Below are 21,484 nucleotides of genomic sequence, written 5' to 3' on the forward strand. Positions count from 1 at the left end.
GGCGATTTTAGATTGTGCAATTTAGCTTTTTCCTGTTGGGATCGTGCACAGAGATTTCAAGGATTTGCTTGGCATTCTTTTCGTTCTTACTATTTCTTCATCCAGTTAGTATCTACAGAATCTCGACGTGACAATCGAATTTTCTTGTCTAGATCGTGCAATTTTTCTTATGCACCTATTTTATACTACTTCGCAGCAGGTCTAGTATTAGTATTCTTGCGTTTCTTTTTTCTTCAAATGCAATTTTTAGATTTCTTTTTTATTTGCATACAATTTTTTGATTTAGTTTCTGTTTACATGAAATCTTTTGGTTTCTTGTTTCTTTTAATTCGATCCTTGCGTTTCTTTTCTCTTTAAACTTTCTTTCAGATTTCTTCCGTTTTTTATATATAATTTTCATCTTTCTTTTCTCTGTAAATGCAATTTCAAATATTCAATGCAATATTTACGTTCCTATATTTCGCATGATCAATGAGTTGATTCGTGGACATCTCTCATGTGAAAAGATATTTAATTTAATTTATATTTCTTAACAATAAATAAATTCATTATCGCTTCCATGCTTACGTTCTTTTAAAGTTTATGAATTTTGATAAGTTCACGTTTCTATTGTACAATCATTTTAAAACAGATACCGAGTTTTGCACATTCAATGGACATTGATTGACTTGAACGCAAGAACAAAACCGATTATGCAGCTTATCCAATACAACGCAACGAAAACAGTCCAGTAAAAATAATACAAACAAATGAAGTACAAATTCTGAGAAAAACCATCAATGTATCTTATATTTTATTCGTTTAATTATTCTCAATTGTTTCTAATTCTGAATACAGGTTTGAATTTAACCATTCGAATCTCGAGAACACAGTCAACATTGAACATTTATAAATATCGTGGAATAAAATTTTAATCAATAAACGAATCAATGTGCACGTAAATTTAACAATCGTATTTATTTATAAACATTCGAACGAACATGTAGACTTCGATGACTGGCAATGCGATCTCATCAGATCCCTAATTATAGGAATAGAGACTTAGTTGTAGGAAAATCGTATCGGCGTTTGCAAAGAAGATGCAGCTGGCTGCATCGTCTCGATTCCCATCGCAGAACGCAAGTCGCAGGTAAGTGAATCATACATATTTGATTAACAAACTTCCGCCAGTATTTCGTCGTCCACGCTGCGGACGGTTTATCGTTTATCAATTGGAATTGCCTGTTGTCAGAAATTCGAGCCAATGCCTGACACGATACAAAAAAAAGCAGTTCGACGTTTTGCTTTTCCGCTCGCATGAATTGCATCATAGTTTATGCCGTTCGGGTGATATTTTATTTTTTTTACCGACGATGTATTCGTTGCAGACGCTACATTGTGTGGTTTGCTGTTTGTCGCTGCACTGCTTCGGGAATAAATTTCTATTTGCAGTTTCGTTGCTATTACACCGACAGCATATAAATTGCTGCAGCTCACTGACATCGACTGCGCTGTCCTGCAAAATGTTTGCGCACTAACGTCCTTGTTCCTGTCGCTCAATCGTTCCACACGAAACGATTGTTTCTATTTGTTCGCTTTATTGTCGTCATTTAATTAGAAAATATATTATGCAGGTGTTTTATGCGACTCTGTTTCCAGGATAGTATTTCATTTCTTTTCGCCAGAGCTGAATATACAGTTCGCATAAATCAATCGTTCTTCTTATGCTGTTAATGTTACCGTAATATATAATAACATTTATTCAAGTCGATTTTTCGTTTAGACAATTAATTTTAATTTAATACAAATTGCTTCGCGCTATATGCCAGCAAATAATTCACGCTACTTGCCAGCGAATGATATATGGCATTTGCCAGCGAATGATTTACGTCAGCTGCCAGCGAATGAATTATACATTACGTGCACGAATTATTGTACGTCGACGTATCCTCGAATTAATATTAACATTGCTAGAAAACAGTTGTATTATTGTAGCGTTAATATGTTATTATAACTAATTGTCCGAAATTGTCGCCTGTCCGAACGTTTATGCAACGGATGCCAAACCGAATAATTACGATACACGTTCGCGTTTGCACAAACGCATTATGATGTAGAATAGTGATTTCGACGCGGGCGTAACTAGCCAATGAGCATCGTAAACAAATGTCCATTCAAGAAGAAACGCGCGCATATGTTCGACGCGGTGTACATTGCGGGTTAAAAATTGCAGCGATCCATCGCATTGTTGGCGAACGTTAACAATTAATTCAGTTTGTCAACAACTTCCATATCTCCGTTTATAAATACGCGCGCAACAACCGCGATTGTTTGCAGGCGAGAAAGTGGAACGATTATTCCGGTGTCGCTTCATTTAGGTGATATTCACGTATAAAACAGCCGTGTCCGACGAATGTATGCGCTCGGCAGCGCATCAGTATGCAATCGATGCCGCAAAAATCGTTGCAGTCAACGGCGACCGCGGATTTTTTTCCGTTTCCGCGACAACGATTCGCCGAACAAACCACCAGCCGCGGTCGAAACGGATTAATCGCGTGCGCCATCAAATAACATTAACGCCGATTGTTGTAAACAATGAAAAACTAATTTATGGAATATATTTTCGCCGGCCGGGATTTCATCCAATAATGCATAAATTACGCGTCGCTGTACGCGCGACCGATTGAAAATTCATTGTTACGTGATCGATGTAAGAATTATTTATGAAGCCAAATTGTTTGCGCAAATCCGCGGAATAAATATCTCGTTTATCAATGGGACAACAAATCCGTGGCGCCGCGACGCGCAACAATCCGCCGTGTTTTCCATCGGCAATGCATTATCGAAGATTGGAATCATTAACCAACGCACGAACGATTACGGTACGCTTTTCCTTTTCTTTTTGTTATCGTTCGTTTCGGAAACGCAGGCTCAAAGGGCAGCTCGCGTGTTTCAGTTTGCCAGGACTTTTTATGCCGATACGCGTCCCGGTATCGCATTATCGCGAAACCGATTACGCTCGGTGCTACGGCTCGGCGACGCGACGATTTCATTAACAAATTTTATTTTCCACCGTGCGTTTTAGCAACTTTCCTTCACCGAATTACCGGCCGGCCGCCGGCTCGTTCGATCCGCGCGCTATATAGACAATTTCCACTGATTTTAAATGTTCGTAAAAATACGGCTCCGAAGATCGTAATTGATAGCATCGATTACTTTCACTTGCTTTTAACGGCGATATGATGCTCGCGCAGGGGACGCGTTAAACATTGACAGAGGATCGCGTGCGCCTCGTTAGCACATTCGAACGGGAACAGTCGAATATTATTGAAAAATACTTGACAAATTTAGGTAACGTTACTGTGTGGTGTAATTGTAACGATTAGCAGTCGTAACTGCAGCTAATGAAATGCCACTCGTCGATGGTTGACACCGATCCACCAAATTCGTATTTACATAATCAAGTAGGACTGTAATTTGTTTGAACGCCTTTGTGATGTCCAAATTTGAATCGCTTTGATGGAAACCCTTTTACATCGAACACTTTTGTTGTATTTACTGAAATTTTACAGTGTAAGTATGACAGAGATGTTTGCATTTTTACAACAGATTTTGATATAATTGTATATAATTAATTTTATACAATTATTTTTTCGGTATCATTTTTTATTTTGTATTTGTAATAGCTAATTTTGATTGTTTACGCTTCGCATTATGTTATTTGATTTTTGATATTAAATTTGATTGATATGTGTTTGAGGACTATTTAAAAAAGATACACGTCATGTATAAATATTGAAATGTTAACGAAAATAACGATGTAATTTATCTTACGAATACATTGTGAATCTTCATGCAAAATAAAAGATTTTATACGTCGACTACAAGAACCCAAAATCAAACGAAAATTCATTTGTTATTATCTTGAATCACTTGAACGGGTTGTAAATAACGCTTTGATTTTTTTTCAATTACTCTAATCTTTCTGTAATTTGAAATTTCGAAGAAATCGTTACAGCAACGTTTCCTTTTGATCATACCAGCCTCAACTGCTATAGTGAACACCTTAATTTTTTTACTCACTCATTTAAGTGACGATATATATATAATAATTGACCAAATTTAAAAATGAACCTTCACATTAATATATTTAGCATAACAAAGTAAATGTTTGAAATGCAAGAACATCGAAAGATTTCTCATTATCGAAGTTGGGCAGAAAACAATTTGATTAATAATTAACTATTATAATCAACATCACGTTGATGACTATTGATTACTATTAGTAGGTTGTATTAGTTAGCTATCAGGATTAATAAATAATTACAATAAACGAAGCAAACGTACATAGTGGCCATGATTAGCTCCATGATCATTAATTATGAAATCATTACATGTCTCATTATAACTATACCTCACAGTTCTCAGTGATCAATAATTACAGACCGCGGATTTTTATTCAACACAAATATTGTCTCCACTATTTGCAAGATACAGGAGCTATATAAACATATTCAATCTTGTTTTTAGTCGTTTGAAATTCTTTAAATATTTGTAATATTTTATACCTGCTCGCTAAATTATTGTCACAAATGCATAAAATCCGCAGCCTACTTGCAATCGTTAATCAATAATCGTATCACGTTAGTGATAATTAGACTGTGAATATTTATACGTTCATAGAGTTTACACATACGGTGAAGACGTGTATATTAATAAATATTTATGACATAAAAAAATGTTCTAGTTGGTAACTTGAAGTTGTTTTCGTGGTACAGATTTTTATGAAATAATTTATGCAAATTGGGGTTTGCATAAATATCCACGATCTCATTACAATCGTTATAGATTTATCACTAGACTGCGCATTTTTATGCAAAATAAAAATTGCATTCACACGTTTTAAACAGCTAAAAGACGTGTGTCGTTATAAATATTAACGACACTGCTGCTTTATTTATACCATAAGCAATCTTCTAGTCGGTAAATTGAAATTGTTCATTATCCTGATTATTATGAAATAATCTAGTTACAATTGTTAGTGATTTTACTGCGGATTCTTATGCAAATTAAGAATTGTTTGCATCCATAGTACAGAACGGAAGTAAAACAAAGATTCACCTCTCCTTTTAACAGTTTCAACAAATTGAAAACAGACTTATAAGATTTTTCAATTTTTCAATTTCATTTTCTACACGGTCTGGATTTAACACGATTTAGAAAAGTAAATTCAATTTTTCCTTCTTACACGATTTCATTCGATTCAATACGGTTAGAAAAGCTATTTGACTTAACTTTTACGGATAATTGTTTCCCTTAACCGTAATTTATTAGATACATTTAGGATAATTAAAATTTATTTAGGAACATAAGAATGTATTTTTCTGCGAACGTAGTGACCTCTGGCAAGCCTGAAAGAAAAGCTAGATTTATAATCTCTCGAACGAGACTTCATCGTATAATTTCCATCGAACGTCACTTTCAGGTAAGTTCGTTCGATCGTACAATTTTAAGAACAATTATTTCCGTTAGTCGTAATTTTGTAGATATATTTAGGGCAGTATTACTTCTCTATGTATTTACACAATGTCTTTTTGTGCACGATGTCTCTTTTTTCACGACGTTTTCTAAAACGTATCTAGCTTGTGAAAACAGAATTGCATGTATTTCGATTACTAATTTTTGCAATAAACGCATGAAATCTCCAGTCTGCCCAGACGAACGTTAATAAACGCGGCACCTTAAATGGGCTCTACCCGCAAAGACATCCCGAGACAAGACACATCGAATTCCATTCCAGCGCAGCCCGTAAATTTCGATTAGCAAGAAATTAAAGGACAAGCGGGTCCGGGCGGAAAAGTTTCATTTTCCCGGGGTCTTAATCTCAGTAATTTGATCCCGGTGCCTTAGGAGTTCCGTCCCGCAACAAATGTTAATCGGGTTATTCGCAGCTCCAGCCGCAAAAGCGATAAGCAGAAAACATGCTTAGCAACTCGCCTCTCGAAGACCCGGTCACCGGCCCCGCCGAAGAATCGGATAACGTCACCGGTGAATATTAAAGGTCGACGGAAGGATGGTACGCGGGATGTTCGAAGGCGTGGGTGGGCGTCTGAACGAGCCCTGTGTTATAAAATCACGGGACTTTGAAGCAGTGTAAATATTACTGGATGAATAATTCGCGGCGAGCGTTTCCCGGTCTCGTAGCCCGCGGCTCTCACTCTCCCGTCTCTCTTTCTCTATCATTTCTCATTTCTCACCCTCTCTCTCTCTCTCTCTCTCTCTCTCTCTCTCTCACTCTCTCTCTCTCTCTCTCTCTCTCTCTCTCTCTCTGTCTCTCGTTCTTCGGGAACATGGTAACGAGACCGCAACAAGGAAAAACGATATTTAGGAGGGCCGGAAAACCGGGGGCGGCTCTGCAGAACGTAACGATCCGCCGGAAAGGCAGAGGAACGGGTTCCTTAAGCCCTTGTTTAAATTTCCTATAGAATAACCCTTCGCGGGGGGAGTGCAACTAGGAAATTTAATCACCGTATAGCAGCTCTTGGTTCACCCCGGGCTACGAAACTAGCAAATTCAGTAACATCTTCCAGAAGTTCGTTATCCCTACCCCCATGGACGGACCGGTTCGACTTCGGCGAGCTACGATCCCGTTCCGCCATCGTGGAAAACGAAATCGCGATTGAGAGGATTGACCCTTGGTCGGTCATTTTGACAGTTCTGTGGACGGGATTGCTGTTTCAATCCGTGCAGGGATGGGGAAATATGAAATAATTTGACGTAAGGTAGGAAACTTTGAAATATTTGCGTGAGTAAATACTATTTCGTTCAATGCTTGAAGGAAATACTATTTGCGAGTAGCATTTCGTTTAATGCTTGAATGAAATACTGGTTGGGAATACTATTTGGATTAATACGGAAACGGAATACTATTTGGGAATATTATTTCATTTAATGTTCGAACGAAATACTATTTGAAAGTATTATTTCATTTAATGGTTAAATAAAATACTATTTGAATGAATACTTAAACGAAATACTATTTGGAAATACCACACACACATTTGAATCAATACTTGAACGGAATACTAATTGGAAATATTATTTTATTCAATGCTTGAACGATACACTATTCGGAAATAATACTTCCATTAATGCTTAAATAGAATGCTATTTGGAAATAATATTTGGAAATACTATCGCAATGAATATTTAAACGGAACTATTTGGAAATACTATTTAAATTAACGTTTGAACGGAATACTATATGGAAATATTATATCATTTCATGCTTGAACACGAAATACTATTTCGAAATATTATTTCACTTGATGCTTAAATAAAATACTATTTGGAAATAATATTTTGATATATTATCTCAATGGATACTTAAGATGTATTTTTGAAACTACTTTCATTGAAATTTGTTCTGATTTAGAATGATCTAGACCTCATTCAAAGTGATGTAGAAGGTCTCCATTGATAATCTTTATCGACGTAAAACAAATCGTTCAAAAAAAGCATGGTTGTTTATTACTATCAATTTAGTTGTAATGTTAGAAAATGATTTTATATATTTGTGTAAAAAGCATCACGCTTTGAAACGGCGAAGAAATGCATACAAGTGACGTGTGTATTGTTCCACACCCTACTTGAATGATGAAACATGTTGCAACGAATGATGTGAAGTGATCAATAAATAAATGGAACGATAAAACATTCTAATTTGATTTCTAATTGGAGCAACTAGCTTTATAAATTATGTATTCTATTTAGTAACCACTTTTGATTTGTCATAAATCATGTATCCTATTTAGTAACCGCTCTTAATTTATCGTAAATTATGTATTCCAGCCACTTTTAATTTATCATAAATTATGTATTCTATTTAATGACCACTTCTAGTTTATCATAAACGATGTATTCTATGTAATAATCACTTTTAATTTATCATAAACAATGTATTCTACTTAATAATCACTTCCAATGTATTACAATGATTATATTCAATTAGATGACTACTTCTAATGTATCATAATTCATTTACTCTATTTAATAATCAATTTTAACGTAACAAATGTTTCTTATACGCGAAAGTCATATGTAATTTAAAATATTCCTTTTAGCATTTTTTTAAAAGAAAGACTCTTCTGCAATTTGAAAGAAAATAATTTTAATCAAGAACTAATTACATAATAATAACAGAAATCCAATTGCGAAATAACTGAAAGACTTTCAGGAAAGTGTAATCTGTCACAGAAACGATCTTCTCAGCCGTTTCTTACAATTTTGCATCCGCAAAATTACTATAACTGGTCCAACTTCTGCACTTTTAAATAAAACCGCCACTTCTAAAAAATCTCCGTCAGTTACTTTTAGGAAAAATTCTCAAAAATCAGCCGTGTCTGCAGACACAGGTACAATTCTTCAACAAAAAATAACGATTGCATTTCTTTATATAAAAATTACATTTTGGAAGGAATTTCTGCAACTTTAGTTTTTAAAACAATCTGCAACAGTCGGGCCGCGCGTGAAGATTCGCAATCTAATAATCGGCAACAGTATCTCCCGCGGAGGATTTATTTGCATTTCTAGGTTGGCGATGGCGATTGCTCGTTTCGCGAATATTGCGGCCGCGGATTGGATTTAGTTGTTCCGGTAGAATACAATGCGTGGCGTTTAGGGGAAGGTTTGACTCGTGTTCTCGAATGCGTCGTTAACGCAGTAATTGGTTAGTCGATCAACTGGTTTTCTAGCTCAGTGTGCTTCGAAATGTTGTTTTATGCGATCTTCGTCGGCGAACGTTTGCTGGATTCAGGATTCTGATTAAGGCAGTCAAAAACTTGATGAAATCCGGTAGCAGCGAAGTTCAAGTAGACCGCGGATTGCAGTCTGGTGAACGGTTTTAGCGATTCATTTCACAGAACCGTTCGTATATTTAATTGGGGAACACAATGCTGAAGTTGGAGGCTAGGGTTTCTGTTGAATTGATCATTAAAGCGATGGATTTTTTTCATCAAATAGGACAAGCTTTGGAAATTATGGAAGATTTTCAGTAGAAATTTCTATCGTAATGGATTTCTAATACAAATACAAATTATAATAGATTTTTAACCAAAATTTTCATTACAGTGAATTTTTAATATAAATTCACGTCTTAGTGAATTTCTTTTATACGAATTTAAATTACTATAGATACCTAATATAAATTTTAACTATAACCGAATTGAAATGATTAAACTTTAAATTTTGATCATAATAAATTTCAATTATAAGAATTTAAATTGTAATAGAGTTTTCAATTAGTAGATAAAAGTATAACAAATTTTTAATCATTCTAATTAAAATAAATTTTTAATACGAGCTTAAGCTACGGAAAATACTTTATATAATCTTTTGAGCAGTAATGGTTCATACCCGAATCTTAACGACACTATTAACGAAACTTGGGTCGTATTTCTACAATAAAAAATTGTTCAAGTTGACAATATATAAAAATTACCTACTGAGAATGGCAATCCCATTTCATTGACATTTTTGTATACCGTGTCTGACCAGTGTTGGGAATAAAAATTTAATTTGTACTGAATTCAAGCTGCAGCAAACAAAAATATAAATTATTCTTGAACTGCTTGAAGTTCTATTTTTTGCACTCAAATCAATAATCTACTTGTAACTGTTCAGTAGTATATAATTAGTAACTTCCCAACAACTTTTGTTATAATTAAATTGAACGAGATTCATGCAACTTCGGATCGATTGACACTCAGGTTGTATTTTTACAATAAAAAAAAATTGTTCAAGTTGATGAATCAACGGACGCTGCTACCAAAAAATCAATAATTAAGCGAGGCACTGTCAGGAAAATTGAGTTCACCGTGCGAGAACATGTAAGAGAGAGATCGAAGTTGGAACAAAGGACAGATCGGTGAGTCGCGAGCGTCAGAGTTTCATGCTATGCTTTCTTTCCGTGTAATGAGCTATTTTCGCGTCGGCGGATCAAACACCGCCCATCAATGAAATTGAAAACAGAGCCCGGCTGAACTAGTTATCCAATTAGCCGACATTTCAATGGCCGGTTCATCTGGTGATATTTCATTAGCCAATTACACGCCGTACGTCAGGAAAAGTAACAAAGAACGAGCGAGCGAGCGAGCGTGCTACGGGGTATCACAGAAAACATATCGAACCCGACAGAGATGACTGAAAGTGATTGGACTCTTTGGGATTTCCGATCGGCAAAGCAAACGCGAAAAATCACATTTTATCAATCGACCGCGGAGCCATTTTTTCGCGAGCCGGGCCACCATCTATAGACAAAGCCCTCGATAACTGTCAGGTTTGCAAGTAATTGACGCTCGCTGGCGGTCTCCGAATCGAAATCAGCCAGAACACAACGGAACAGCCGTATAATTACAGGATATCGGTCGCCATTTGGGAACCACGCGTGTGTAAACCTGTACACGGATTCGTACAGGTAAGCTCGGATCAAAAGTCCTGGTGGAACGAACAGTGATACTAAAACAAATCGAAAACGGGAAATTGAGTTTCATATTAAACTTCGTTCCGAGAAAAATCGTCGTTGCACTTCAGCATCATTTCTGTCCTACGTGATTGTTCTACTCGCAATAACGTCGAGCCGATTGCGTAATTCGAGAAGCAGTGACGCTAAATAAATATTGTTTTTCGAGAAAATGCATCGAATCTAGAGAAATACATAGCTGCGATACGATCGATTGTTTAGAAGGCGATTTGTGGCGCTGTGTCTGACTGATGTTGACCGTTTCTACTTAGACCCAATGCAATCATTGTAATTTTATTTATAATTTAATTCGCGTTCAATTTACGTTGCAATAAAGATATGCAAGTAGCCAAGAAAAAGCACAGTTGCCATTTGAGTACTAACATTTTTTTCACAATGTGTCTGACTATTATCGGATGTTTTTACTGGAACTTAGTGCCATCATTAATACGAGGAATTGCAATTTAATTTAATTCGTATGTAATTTGCATTGCAATAAATATATAAAAATTACCAGAAAAAAATTGCCATTTAGGTAGTAATATATTATAATACTTTTCTTATAAGGTGCCTCATCATCATTGACTATTTCTACTTATACTCGAAATAACCACTGATCCAGAAAATTAAACTCTAATTTAATTAGTGTTTAATTTACATTCCCATGAATATATAAAAATTATGTACTGAGAATGGCAATCCCTGTTTTATTGACATTTTGTTTTACATTATGTCTGGCCAGTGTTCGTCGTTTCTACTTATATCCAATTCAATCATTGCAAAGTAAGCAAAAGCCTAATTTAGTTCGTGTTTAATTTACATTGATGCAGGAAGTAAAAATTTAATTTAATTCGCGTTGAATTTGCACTGCAACTTCAAATCAATTTTTGATAACCATCGAATATTGCAAATCACTTTTCAAAAGGCAGACTGACGAAATAATTCATTATTCAATTTCATTGGTTTTCAATGATCTAAAATTTTTTTAGTTTTCGTAGATTTAGAATTATATTTTTTAAATACTAATTTAGAGGCAAATCAAAATGATAAAAATTAATTGGAATTATAAAAAATGTATCAATTCTTGTTTCCAACTAAGACGCGATTTCTTGCGATCAAAATAAAATAGAAGCACCATTGATTTCTGCAAATATTATTCCATCGAATTTGCATATGGTGTAAAAATATCAAGACCTGCATCATACACAGTTGCACTCGTGCCAATTTTGTTGGAAATTTTTAACGAGTATGATTACATTTCGAACAGCAGCAAGTAGTTATAAATATGCTTAATTGAACAGGAAACTGGTTCATCGTCACTTCGTATTCTCGTCACAGTCCCTTCCTAATGCATTTGCGATCTGGCATTTGTGCGGCGTACCCTTTTTTCTTATTTTTACTCCTAAAATATGCTGCCACAGTTTTGCGGAAAATATCTGCTGTACACCAGCCCGGGGACAGCAGAGAATTTGTCTCGCGATATACACTGGGTCAGAAAAGTATTTATGCGCCCAGTTTTTCGTAATAACTTTCTGTAGAAAAACTGCACACTCGAACAGTTTGAATTTTTCACCGTTGCGTCGTGCGCGAAAACAATATGCCCGTTATCAAAATTTAATGGAACTCGCTTAACGGTAAAATATGCGCGACGAAAGGTAAACCGTTTGCCCCGGCACGTGTTAAGGAAAGCTGTGAAATTTCAAACTATATTAAAAACAATTTCGACGGTAATGAGACATAATCATTTTGCATTCAAAATTGTGAGCTGATATTTCTTTCGTTGAAAATTTCTATGATATTTATTCAAAATTGAGAGAAGGGAAAGTTCCTAATGGTTATTGTAAAATCTTGCGACTTTCTGTCTTTTAAAATTTCATTCTGCATCATTTTTAATTAAATGATCACTCGGTTTCCTGAATTAATAAGTTGTTTTATTCAAAATCCTCATTTTTTTCTATTTATTATTTATTATAGTAAAAATTCCATTAACATTTTAATCATTCATCTCAAAATATCGAAAAATTGATTTAGGATCATCCACTTAATAATCTTCAATTTGCGAAGCACAGTAATTATATTTCTAACAGTAAAAATGACCTGACAATTTCATTACACGAACCGTTTACTTTTTAAGTAAAATTCACTGTTTCAAGAAAAGTTGGAAAAGTGATAAATTAACGTACAGTGCAATCAATTTTCACAAATTAATTATGAGATATTTATACATGTTTACAATCGAATTTTTCCAAGACATTGCAAGAATATTTGTGATCTAACCAGTCGAACTGACTGCGTTAGTTCGATTGGAGTTTCTACGATGGTAGATACGTTTGATTTGTCCTTGAAGGTTGAAACTTTGAATTACAAGTCTTCACTTGAAAGACTGAGTTTCAAGGACTGAGTATCTGGACTCGGTGATCTGAAGTTGGAAAACTACCGACGTTTGGAGACAGTAATTCTCAATATTGACTGTTCGAAAAACTGAGGTATTGTATTACATAATGAGACTGACGTCAAGATTGATTGCTAAAAGACTCAAGTGTAAAGGGACTGATGTCAAGATTAACTGTGTCAAAAGACTGAAAACTAAAGGGGCTGATGTCAAGATTGACTGTCTAAAATTGAAGTCTGAAAAGACTAATTATCGAACACTGAAGTCCAAAAAAAACTGATGCGATCGACTGTCGAATGACAGAAATCTAAAGCAAAATAAAATCTTTTTGTTCATTATTATTTTCAGCATTATTTCTTTTTGCCAATTCGAAATAATGAAATAACGAAATAATGTATTGTATGAAATCGCTTTATCTCAAACAAATCGACGTTACTTTCGTTTTCAAGAATAATATATAATAATATATAATAATCTGAAATAAATTATTTCAAATACTCATTCCTGATTTTCATCTCAAATAAAAATTTACCGAAATCTGTTGTCTACTAAGCCAGTTGCTCCAGCATCTCGAAACGGAATCAAGTAATTTGATCCAAGTCTCAAAACATGTCATTCCGTTCTAAAGCGTGTGAATACTTTCGCGTGCCTGTGTACGTCACAGACCGCGAACAATACATTACAGGAATTTCATAATTGTCAGAGCGCGGCCGGTGCAATGTTTCCCGGCTCCTGTGCGCGACTTCTCACCATTCCCGGTATTCAATAAATCTGTTCCATGCGATATATCCGAAATTGAATTTCCGTAAAAGCCCGTGGAACGGTTCCCGATAAGCCCGCGTGTTAGATTCCCCGATTATAGGGCGAAGCCAAATAAAAAGAGGTGGCCTGCCTCTCCTCGAGGTTTCTGAAACTGCTCGGAAAGCGACTCCGCCGCGACGAAGGCGGTTTGCGGACATTGGAGATGAGATGAAGAGGATCTAACCTCTCCGTCACTGTGTAAACCTAGTTCACCCCGGGTTTTGGTGTCCGTGGTAGCAGCACCGTCTCACTTCAACAGGGTATCATGGAAACCGTCCCCGCGATCAATGTCACCGTTCTCGTCGTCGTCGACGCTTCGCGCCTTACGTTTCAAGCGGGTCCACCTCCTCCTCTGGCAGCAATGGCCAGCGGTGTTTCACCGGTGTAGGGGAAAGTGTCAACACGGCCGATTCTCACGGCACTTTCGGGTAATTGATCGAGATTACGCGGGACACGTGATCAGATTAACTCCGACACCCCACGCAGGGGGTATCAGACTTCTACTCTGCTTTAAACCCTCATAATTCTAGAGGTAACGGACACCCGGGTCGAAACTAACAATACGACTTTGGAATGCCATTCAAATGATTAGATTTGCAACAAACCAACTTGGTTGGTGGTTTCTGCTTATGTTCAATTTAAGCAGACCGAAGAGAATAAAAGTAGAACTTAAGATCATATATATATAATAATTATATAATAATATATAATTATTATATATTATTATTAATAATATATATATATATAATATATTATATTATATTATATATACTATTATATATAAATATATTATATATATATAAATTATATATATATTAATTATATATTATTATAATTATATATATATTAATTATATTATATTATAATTATATATATATATTAATAATAATTATTTAATAATTATATATATATATATATAGATATATAGATATTATAAAAGATCAATTTATATTGCAGTATAAAAATGTACCATCAAAGAATAAAATCATCATTTTAGTAGAATTTGTTGTACGATATCTGACCACTGTCGACTGTTTCTACTTATGTTCGATTTAACTATGTATAGTGAAGAAAATAAACAAATAATATAATTCACGTTCAATTGTACATTGCAATACAAAAATCACCATCAAAGAATAACATCATCATTTTAGTAGAATATGTTGTACGATATCTGACCACTGTCGACTGTTTCTACTTATGTTCGATTTAACTATGTATAGTAAAGAAAATAAACAAATAATATAATTCACGTTCAATTGTACATTGCAATACAAAAATCACCATCACAGAATACATTCATCATTTGAGTAGTATTTTTTGTACGATGTCCGACCACTTGCGACTGTTTCTACTTATATTCGATGTTACCATTGGCGGAGAAAGTAAAAGTCTAATTTAATTAATGATCAATTTAGACTGCAATATAAAAATCGCCATCAAAGGATAAAATCGTCATTTTAGTAGCATTCTTCATGCGGCGTCCGACCAATGTCGACTGTTTCTACTTACGTTCAGAACATCTGTGCGCAAAATATAAGCGTAATTTAATTCGTACTAACTTCAAAATGCAATAAATGTACAAAAATTGCCAACAAAAAATATTATTGTTATTTGATTAGCATGTCTTTATACAGTGTTCAACCATTGTTTTTTCCACTTATACTAAATTTTAGCCATTGGTTCAGTTCTTGAACGATGTCTGTAAGATTGAAATAATCGAAATTTTTTGCGATCTTCTTCCAATTTTTATGTATCATCCACTCAACTGTCAACTCAAATGCAGAAAATTCGTCAGCTAACCGATCTTTTCTGGCAAAAATTCAACAGTCACTTGTCTCTCGCATTTAATATTAACATAATTTTTCGTCGCATCCGTGCGTAGCATAAAACGTCGAGCCCGAAACATTTTTCCGAATAACGAACGATTCGGGAGATAATCACGCGGGTTCATTAAAACGGGAGACCCTCCGCACGGACGTCTACGTACACAATCAAACAGTGAGCATCGAAATCCATCCTGAAATAGGCGGCCGGGCAAGAGCACGAAGACATAATGCACTGTCCTTGCAAATAGGGACGTTTAAATAAAGGCCGCGAGCGCGGCACGTTTAAATAATTGCGTCATGAGTAATTAGCAGCGAAAAAACGTGAAAGCTAACAAATCGTTGGCTGGCCAGACGAACGGAAAAAGAGGAGGATAAAGCACCGTTGTAGTTAAGTGTTCATTAAACCTATACATATGTGCTCCGGTCCGCGTTGAAAAAAGGAATCAGTGGAAACGAGCCGCACGGACTGAACGTTATAATCCTTATCCATTTCTCTCAGCTGCTAAGCACAAGTGGCAAATAAGCTTCATACACATACATCGAATAATACTGTTGTCTACTGATGAAATTCTTCTCCCACTGACAGGGGCTGGGAATCATGTACCGCGTGTCCACATAATCCTGAGACCATAAATGTCGATTGTCGCGAAACAAACGAGTCACTGACGCAAACGAAACAGATTCTCTCTTCATACTTTCAAATGCTGAACTATTCGTTTCCTACATCGATAGTCTAACTTATTTCACTATTGTTATCTCATTATTATTTGTCGTTCGCGATTTGATCCATCGTTTCACGAACGTGTTTCTAGTATCTCGCTTCGCACATTGGATTTTATTGAGAGATTTTATTCAGAATTTTATTCAGGGATTTATACAGGGTATCATGTAACTGACAGGGGCTGATGCTATGTCTAAAAATTAATCTAGGAAAAATAATAACATTTTTTTTCATTTAAGGCACTGTTTCCGAGAAAACTGAGTGAAAGGATGAATCTAGCTCGGGTGGCCGTAGTATGACGAGAAGTAGAATCGGCATGTTATGGTCAGACGCGCCGCTTGATTCCTATTCGACAGTATTATTTCTTCAATCTAGTTTTTTTTCGAAAACAGAGTCTCAAATGAAGAAAGTTGATTGTTATATATAATAAATATATATGTTAAATAAGTCGAAAATATATATAATATAACAATATATATATATATATATATATATATATATATATATATATATATATAATAATAATATAACAATATATATATATATATATTTTCGACTTATTTTTTGACGAAGAAGCAACACCTGTCCGATTGTACCACAAGTTAATAAGTATTCCCAAGTAGTACGAATAATTATAGACTCGAAGTAACTAACACATCATTAGTGGTATTTAAACAAAAATTTAACAAAACATCATATTTATAATTATATAATTTATATTTTCATTTATTCCATTCATTCATATTTATATTTATATATAATTTATAATTCTATATTAGAAGTAATGGAAAATAGAAATTTATAAATATGACGATTTGTCAAATTCTAGTTTTGATATCAGTAACAATGTAACAGTTACTTTGAGTCTATAATTATGCACGCTATTGTACATGATACCCTGTATATTAGTTTCATTGAGAATTTTATACTGTTCTTCAATCGGACAACGCCTGGAGTATTGTTCCGCAATATGATCTCCAAACTACATGATCTCACGCTGCAAGCTAGAATGCGTGCAACACCAATTTCTGAGATTAACTTCGCGTAAACTTCACTGCCCCATATCGCCGTTTGATCCCGATTACACAATGATACAATCTCGTCACAACTTGCTACCTCTTGAGCATCGTAGCGCTATGTATGAATCATTGTTTGTCCAGGAATCTTATTCCAGTTCAGCTCGAACAGTTCCCGGGTTGTCCTAAGACGTCATTCTTCATCAAGACAAAAGTTTCATGGACATAACCATGGGCAGTTCAATTGCTCGAATAGGATTATCATTTACAGGAAATAAATTGCGCGGATCACCGAACTTTGTACACTTTCAGAATTGAAATGTAACGCTTCGAAACTATTACGATATAAAGTGACAACGTTTTCACACATCGCAGCTAAATCGTGTGCAAAACACGGCGGGCAGAGCAGAGTTGGAAAACATTTCATTCGAATGACGGATAAAAGATAAAGACTAACGAGAGAATGAAATTGTATTCGATACTGTCCAGTAAATATTCAATCGAATAACAAAATTTATCGAGATAAAAATTTATCCTGAATTCAATTATCTTCCAATAAGGATTTATTCCTGCAACAATTCGTACGGAAAATAATTGGTTTGAATTAAAATGATAGAATAGAAAGTGTTTTTTATATTAATAGAATAATTTATAACGAATAATGAATCATTCATATAAATGAATTGAATAATTTCTCACGGATAAAGAATTATTCGAACTACGAATTATTCGAATAAATAGGTAGAATAATTTATGATGAATAACGAATTACTTGAATAATGAAATATTCGAATAACGAATTATTCGAATAAATAGATTGAATAATTTCTGACGAATAAAGAATCATTCGAACCACGAATTATTCAAATAAATAGGTAGAATAATTTATGATGAATAACGAATTACTTGAATAATGAAATATTCGAATAACGAATTATTCGAATAAATAGATCGAATAATTTCTGACGAATAAAGAATCATTCGAACCACGAATTATTCAAATAAATAGAAAGAATAATTTATGATGAATAATGAATTATTTGAATAATGAAATATTCGAATAACGAATTATTCGAATAAATAGATTGAATAATTTCTGACGAGTAAAGAATCATTCGAACCACGAATTATTCAAATAAATAGAAAGAATAATTTGTGACGAATAAAATATTCGTCTAAAAGGAATTCATTCGTGATAATTATATTTGACAATTATTTATTCGAAACAAAATCCAAATAATGCACAACTCTGCGATAGGGAAACAAGCGTAAAATTCTTTCTTCGTGGAAATGAAAGGTACAAAAACTCCTGACAGTGAGCACCGTTCGCTCTCCGCGCGCGCGGCTCTTTTCCATAAATCTGATTGACGGGTCCCGGTGACGCCGGCCACTGAAAAACAATTAGCCACGCTAATTACCGGTGTTATTTATACGGATATAAATTATAAACGCGAGACTGTTTTAATAATCGGCTTCGTGAGCGTAACGAAAGTCCGTGGAACCCGTGGGCCGCACTAATTATCTTCTTAACAGACAGAAATCGAGTGTCCTAATCGTGGAACTGATGTATGCTCAAGGAAGACACAGTGTGATACGTCCATTAATATTTCAAGCATACCTCGACCGTAATTAGTCACACGACAGTTTACTCTTTACCCGGCTTTTGAACGGGAGCACGAGTGTGTCCCGTGCTACCATAAACGAGACTCCGTTAATGTTGTCAATTCGCAGTTTATTGCGGTGTTTGAATTACATTTAGAAACTAGTTTCTGAGTTTCGGTTGATGAATTTTGACCGGATAACGCAACTGTTGCAAGAGAAATGTCAAAAGTTATTGGACAAGAATTAATTCCATTCATTAAGTGAAACCGATCATTTAAACCGACTTCGTAGATTCAGTATTAAAAGTTGATCACTATATTTTTGCTGCATTGCACATATATTTATGTACGATTTATTATAAATAACTCCATCGATCAGACATTAATCGAACGACACGATGACGAGTATTTTGCACACGAAAGGGAATAAGTATTAATTAAAATATACTCAAATGTGTTGAAAAGATCGCTGAACTGTATAATTAATAACATAGCTTCGATTTTGAAAATAAATAAAATATAAATAGGATATTTGTGATGTACATGTCTTCGAAGATATGGGAAGAACAACGTCGCGAGAATTTAGAGCAACAAGTTTTCGAAATGCGTGTCCCCGTCCGAGGTAGTGTACCAGAATCAGCTCGCAAATTCCTTTACAACAGCCTGGAGCACGTACCCTGGCATGCTTAGAACTCGCAGCTTTATAACGATCGAGAGAATTCTTTTCTACCTGGCCGAAGTGTGTTTACTGTGTTTCGAATACGTTTGCATTCACAAACGTTCCACCTACCACTTTCATGTTTTATTAGCCAATTCAAACCACGAGCTCTTGCAAAAGAACCTCTGTTATTCGAATTGATCAAAGGCGAACGAGTGTTCGAAAAATAAAATGATTTTCGCAATGGTACAGTGTAAGAATAAAAAGATTCTACATGTTGTTACTGACGATCAATATGTATATGTGCACAAGGTGTTTTATAATTTATGGTACAAATTATGGGCCAGGTAAATTCTATGGCTGGAGATAAGACGAAAATCAGGAATAAAGAAATTGCGTGGGAAGCTCCGTTTTCGAGCAAATCAAATTTAAATATCAGTCGAGTATACGTGTCATTAATTAAGATAGATATGTGTCATTGCAATCAACGAATAATGACTTAGAAATCAATTATTTTCATTCGTAGAGACAGATAACATTTCATTCGTGGATGAATTATTCGTAAATGAATTATTTGCGAATAATATGTTTGTAAAATGAAAATAATTGTATATAATTGATTTCTAAGCCATTATGCAACTATTCGGGAATGATTTATTTACGAATAAGGAAATTCGTAAATAAAATTATCCGCGAATAATGTATAGCAACTTATTCGTGAATAAAATTATGCCATTATCGATTCATTCGAATAATTATCAAAATAAAGAGTTATTCGAATAATGGCCAGCTCTGGTCATAATTAAACTACAGATTTTACGCATTCATGGCAAAAATGAGTAAAACGAATCAAAAACAGTGAAAACACATTTCAAGAATTTTGAAGAATTTTGAAGCACTGCTGCACTATGTTCGATCGATTCGAATGGTGAAGACACGAAACATATGTCTATGTATCTACTGCATTCAGCAATGTGCACACGACTTTCATATTATGTGAATATCAGCAGTCCAGTCATAACTACCACAAAAATCACCGAAAGTGGGCAACTTATCCTCTTACGATCACGATTCTCGAAACTCTGAAAGGATCCTCCGCGACGCGAAGCTCAAAGGCCACCCATTACCTTCATCCATGGAAAAATATCAGAGCACGCAGCTAACCCGGGAAAAGCACGGGAACGAAGTGCAACGTATGGCTGACACGTCTCGCGGTTAGATTTGAATAGCAGTCGCAGGTCGAAGTGAAAATGTTTTTCGAGTACCCTCGTCATGATCGGCGTGGCAAACGTTGACGGGCCTGGCTAACGATGAAATAATAAGGGTCGAATGGAATCGCGCGACTCGCCTCGTATATCAATCAGCCGCGTGAAGACGGTCAACCGTATTTTCCGTGTGTATTTCGCGAATCTGCGACGCGACGCCGCAATAATTGAAACCGATGGCACCGTGAAATTTTCTGCGCGCTCATGACGTGCCGGATTTTTGCTCTCTTATCGCGGGACTCCGGAAATCGATTCAGATTAGATGGGAACGTCAACACCAGAGAAAGAGAGCGAGAGGAAAAGAGATCAAGAGAAGATGTTACGTTCTAGCCCCTTCACTCTCTTCGCATAACTTAATAATTATTAGCTTTATCAGCGGTGTTATTATTACCTTTCTTAGTCTTATTGTTACTAATTTTCTTAGTATTTCTTAGTCTTCTTGTTACTAATTTTATTAGTATTTCTTAGTCTTATTGTTACTAATTTTATTAGTATTTCTTAGTCTTATTGTTACTAATTTTATTAGTATTTCTTAGTCTTATTGTTACTAATTTTATTAGTATTTCTTAGTCTTATTGTTACTAATTTTATTAGTATTTCTTGGTCTTATTTTTATTAGTCTTATTATTACTAGCCTTGTTATTAGTCTTATTGTTACTATTATTGATAATTATTGTTATCACCATTTTTCTAGAGTTTAAAT

General features: G+C 35.0%; 1 protein-coding gene across 1 annotated transcript in view; it reads right to left on the reverse strand.

Annotated features, from left to right (window-relative positions):
- The window catches only part of timeout (circadian regulator timeout), a 439,037-nt gene that overhangs the window by 327,210 nt on the left and 90,343 nt on the right, over positions 1-21,484 (reverse strand). The gene's annotated exons all lie outside the window — the stretch shown is intronic.

Source organism: Megalopta genalis, chromosome 2, assembly GCF_051020955.1.
Source record: "Megalopta genalis isolate 19385.01 chromosome 2, iyMegGena1_principal, whole genome shotgun sequence".
Lineage (NCBI taxonomy): Eukaryota > Metazoa > Arthropoda > Insecta > Hymenoptera > Halictidae > Megalopta > Megalopta genalis.